The sequence below is a fragment of the Ixodes scapularis genome, unplaced genomic scaffold (assembly GCF_016920785.2).
Source record: "Ixodes scapularis isolate PalLabHiFi unplaced genomic scaffold, ASM1692078v2 PGA_scaffold1__304_contigs__length_218370807, whole genome shotgun sequence".
NCBI classification, from domain to species: domain Eukaryota; kingdom Metazoa; phylum Arthropoda; class Arachnida; order Ixodida; family Ixodidae; genus Ixodes; species Ixodes scapularis.
The window spans coordinates 83,450,487-83,456,058 of record NW_024609846.1 but is presented as its reverse complement, the minus strand read 5'-3'; positions in this window follow the sequence as shown (position 1 = coordinate 83,456,058).

The window sequence follows — 5,572 nt, the reverse complement described above, 5'->3', positions numbered from 1 at the left end:
TATGATATATTGAGTAAGTGAACAAAATCTCGCAGGGCACACGGTACATCACTTCTTCTTTTTCTTGGAAAGCGTGGGCGCAGTGTCTTTCTTCTCAAGATCGTCTTTCTTCTGCGGCGTGGCCATGATCGAGGCCACGGTGTCCGTCGATGTCCCACCTGTGTCCTTGAATATTTTGTTGGCAAGGAACTTGGAAACAAGCACCGCACCGCACTTCGACGACGGGATGGCGCAGAACACGAGAATTAAAACCTGCGCCAGTACCACAACAACGTTAGACAAGGGTACGTTACCTGAACTGAAAGGAACCAAGTACAATTTTTCTTTAACCAATCAGGAACTAAGTAAGCACAGTCACATTTTACTAACTGAATCACGTACGATATGCGGAAGTGATTGGTGGTCCGGCGGCAGCACTGTGCACACGGCTATCTTGATAGCGTCATTTTATATTGAGTTTTTGTTTCTCTACAGTTCCAGGGCAAGGACGCTCTGCCACTAAGTGCGATTCGGAAACTTTATTGCTTTCTGACTTCCGATTAACCAACGTGGACAAAGAACTAGGCCGCCATGCCTTTCATCTCTGAGGTTGCGAATACGCATGAAGTCGCACTGTTTAGCGGTCGACTGCTCCACGCCAATACATGCGACTCAAGGTGTTTTTTTTTTTTTTAATTGTTACTGGCGAATTATTTTTCATTTTTTTGCGGAATGTCTTGTGTTTTTTTTTTTGTGTGTGTTTTTTTAAGGAAACTGTGCCCTAAGCAATATTTTTCAGGTGTTGCATGAGCTCAAACTGGTTTCGGATAGCATTGACCTCAAGCACAGTTGACGCATGTTGCGCTATCAGTAAAGATTTTTTTTAACCCTGGCAGATGAACTGCATTGACTTTCTCAAAACTACCCCCTGAGCTTTTTTACACTAGACAAAACCTTTACCTCGGTTGCGACAAAAAAAAAAAGAAAAAAAAAAAGAAAAGGGGGTTGTGAAATAAAGTTGGCACCGTCCGTGTAGCTCCATTCGACGTCCGCAACGTTAGTTTCGCTGCCGCCGACATTAAAGTTTTAGCCACTGCAATGAACTTAAATCGAGTTCCACGTTCGATGTAATTGAACGTGGCATTTGACAACAAAAAGACAGCGAAACCCTATCTCTGTGAGTGTTGAGCAAACAGACGCGTCGTCGGTGTCTCCTGTGTTTTCTATTCTACATGACAACGTTTTAAATATTCAAGAATAATATATCAACATACTCTCCTGTTTAGATTTAGATGTGTTTTACAAACCTCGTTTACTGACCCCAGATCAAGTGTATAGAAATCGCTGCAAAACAATGAGATTGTTTTCTAGCTTTCCAAAGTAATTATTTTATATATATATATATATATGACGGCACCACAGAGCATCAGGGCTGTGTGGTGCTTTCAGCTTTTGTTGTCCATTGTTAACCATACGCGCATGTTCAATTACGGTTGGTGGCGTAGAAAATTAAAACTGTAAACTTTTTGCCTCCTTGGTCTTGTCCGCATACGTTATTGAGCTGCTTCCGCACCAAAAAAACGCAAACCAACATTACAACGCGCATAGAGGAAAAAAAAGTTCAGAAACAAATTTGGTATAATTTCGTGAAAAGATTAGGGCTTATATAGTCCAACCGTTGTAAATGGCTTCACGCCGCGCGATAACCTCCGCATGTTTCTTCGCGTTTTCACCGATTGATTTGGCAAAAGCTGCGTCTAAAGTAATAAATAAAAATAAAAAAAAAATTGTGAGCCATGTTCACGTTTGCATTAACGTCACGCACGAATCCAAGGTTTATCGCTGCATCCGCAGCGGAGCGCAGCAACGCGTTGCCATCTCATCTCTCGCACGAAGGGCGGTCGCTTGTTTACATGGAGTCTTTGCCGGTCGGGTCACTCGTTTCATTTCCTCAGCGCTACCAAGAAGGCGGATGTAGTTCTTGACACACTACTAAATGGCGCTCTACATTTCGCGCATGGTCTATTAAGTACATCCCTAGTTTCCCTGTTCCAAAAGGTGACATGTTACTATGTCGTAACTCTGAGTCGGGGAATCTTTCCGCAGCAGACAAGTACGAAAACACCGAGGAGACATACAAAAAGCACAACAAACCCCGAGTTAGCAAAAGGTTGATTTTTGCTTGTTCTTTTTCTCGAAAGGGTAAGGAAGTTGTCATGGTGAACTAAATATGGCGGCAACACTGTGTCCATCTTGTTTTATGACCGCACTCATTCGTGCTTTTGGCGCTCCTGGATAGTGGCACAAAATGAAGCGCAAGCCAGGGGGAGAACGAGCTTGGCGTTGAACACGCTTGTCAAGGCAAGCAACTAAATACCGTTGCACTCTACTTGGTGGTAGAACAAATAAAATAGCTTAATAACCTAAACCTTGAGACAAAGAGACATAAAATAACGGACAAGACGACACAAAGATCGAATCCCGAAGCACCTAAACAGCTCGCGTGCATACTTGCAGAGAAGCTGGTTAGCATCCTTGCAAATAAGATAAGTGATGCTTTAGCGGTTTGGAGCTCGGAAGGAATGGAAGCCATTACTTATTTGCTCTGAAAAATGTTGAACCATAAGTATTGCGTTACTGGGGACGCGCTGCGTGCAATATTTCATAAAACGTACTATAGCATGCATTTATTTACAAAGGGATCCAATTAATGCCTCAACGTGGAAGGTGACGCTTAGCCGAAAGACAAAATTGTAGCTTATGACCGTCTCCCACTAGAGCGACATACAGAAACAAAGGACAACGACAAGCCTCTAACCAGAGTCTTTCGGGATTTGATTGAGAGGCTTTAAAGGAGGCTATGCTCAAACACGAGCATCATGCATGCGAGGGGGGCTTTGGCAGGCTTGCAATTGCTCGTGCTTACTTCACGAGCACCGAACGACTAAACGCCTGCCAAAGGTACCATCGCGAGCATGCTGCATGGGTTTGAGGCTTGTCGCTGTCTTTTGTCTATGTCTGTCGCTTTACTGGGACACGGGTATTATACATCATACAAAAGACACATTCGAATGCTAGTCATAGGGAGATCCGTGCTTCGAATGCCGCATGGCAATGGCAATGAGTTCAAGGAGAAACTTGGCACGTGCACGTTTGAACCACTGATCTTGCGGTGACGCGTATTTGCAGGTTGTCGTTTGTATGACGTATGAGCAGTGTGACCCCGACTTTAAACATTTAGCTTCCTTTTTTTTTTGCATTTCAAATTGTTTTCACAAACTTCGACCACCTCCGTGATTTCTTCGATCGTTGCCTGCCCATGACGCATAGCGTTCACACCTGTCCGGACTACCAACGTTTTCGCGTATTTTCCGTAGGTTTTTGTTTTGTAGCTCTTGTTTAGGCAGACGAGGCAGACAGGCAGTGTTGCGTACCTTCAAAATGTAGATTCGCTTAAAATGTTTCTCTATGCTCACGAAAACAAAGTTGAAACTATTTATGAGCACGTAGATGATCCAATAGCCAAGCCACTTCCGTTGGCTTTCCTGGCAGCCGATGTCCATTGCACGTAAACTGCAAATTTGAAAAGGAAATAGAAGGTTCTTAAGTCAATGTAATAGCATTCTAGAAGGTGCTATTCAGCGTCTCCATCAGCTATTAGAAGGGAATTTTCAAAACAGCATTAAATACTGCACTATTTCAAACAAGGAAGATATATACAGTGTCTAATCCTAATTCAAACAAATCTGTCTCCCCCCCCCCCCTCCCCCCAAAAAAAAAAATCGTAAAAGATGCGTTTATGCTGTTTGTGCAAGTGATTTATGCGGTCAGAGGGACATATTGAAGGGGGATAATTGTCATGAAGAATCGAAATGTTAACTCAAATTCGTGAATTAAATTTAAATTTAGTGTAAATAAACATATGGTCGCAATTAGAAACAAACTCGCTGAGCGCCATCGAGGGCTACAATTTGTAAACTTTAGACACTTAATCCACGTTGGAAGTGCGGGGGTGCTCTAAAGGAACACCTCGTGCATCAGGCGCAAAGCTGTAGATGAAAAAAAAAAAAAAACTGATGTTAGGATTAATGTTAGGATTATTGTCCGCGTTTTTACTTCTCCAGCTTTGCGTCTGTTGCCCCAGTGATAATCTTAGTTCGTTTTCGCACTTCCCACGTGCTTTTCAGGACTTTCTAAAATTTACTAATATAATGGTTTCCGATAACACTCAGCAAGTTTCTCATTGGAACCACACGTTTATTTGCATTAAAAAACTACTAAAAAGATTACTAAAAAACAAAAATACGAGCTAGAGGATAATTTTAGAGGACCTACTTTTATTCCGTGAATCTGAATATCACCTTCGTTTACCCCGAAGATCTAACTAAATGCGAGATATCATGAAAACTCCCCGACCAGTCGTTACGTCATAATAGGATATTTCGGCCGCCAAGCGCCTGTCGCTCGTGTGGGCAGCGCGTGCAATTGCAAGCTTGTCAGGTATATTCCCTCGCACTGACATCAGTTGTGTAGCCTTTTTCTGAACTTTTTGAAAATAGCAACAGTGCGCGCGCATAGCTTTGATAGGTGCTGGAGATGCGCGAGAGCGTAGATTTCAAAAACATTTTATGACTCAACGTTGCGGAAAGTAGGGGCTTTAGCGGTACTTTGAAACTAATTTTCTGCAGCCTCCGTGTACCAAATTGAAGAAGTAATCTCGATGTTCATAATCCTGGAGGCCAAATAAAAACGATTTAAGTGTTTATACTCAGATACAAAACCGCTTCAGCTTCGCTTTAATCACAAAGTTAATTAACAGTCTTTAGCTGATTATGCGACTCTTTGTGATGATTAGTCAACTATATTATGCCACCCTTGCCGTATATCTAACCTTCACCGACCGCATCCATGTACCTTTCAAGGCTTTTTTATGTATGCACTATATATATGTTCAAGTTAAAATCAAACACCTTGTGAGGGACAACTCTCAAGTCTTTCCTTGTTATTCGTGTGATACAGTCACAACTACTCGGCTTATTTTATTTTTTTTGCTTTCAGTTTTGAGCTTTGGTTATTAAATGATGTCACAGACGTGTGCCAAGGCATGAAGATGCATTACTGCCGTTTACTCTTCGGCACACGGAAAGGTCTTGACATATAAGCAGCGGAGACATTAACTTGTAAAATACTTGCTAAACCTATTACAACAATGACACTCGTAAGCGTCTTTTTCTGCTGCTTAAAATACTGCCATTCAAAATACAGCGAGTAAAACTTAGAGGACGCTTAAGCTTTGCCAATTAAAAGGACACTGAACCTAGGAAGACATTTTTGTTTTCTTTCTGCAGGTTGGTACAGCCATGTCTCAAAAATAATATTCGCCGAAAAAAAGAGATGGTTGCCCAATATTTATGCTACGAAAGAACTTTCTTTATTTGAGGGAAAAACCAAAACTGTACCCCTGTGGGGTGATGATCATAGCGTTTGTACCCAACTAGCCTGCTCTCTGAGGCAACACTGAGGTCCAGCGAACTTCTCTTGACCTCAGTGTTGCCTTAAAGCGCACACTAGTTGGGTACAAACGCTATCATCA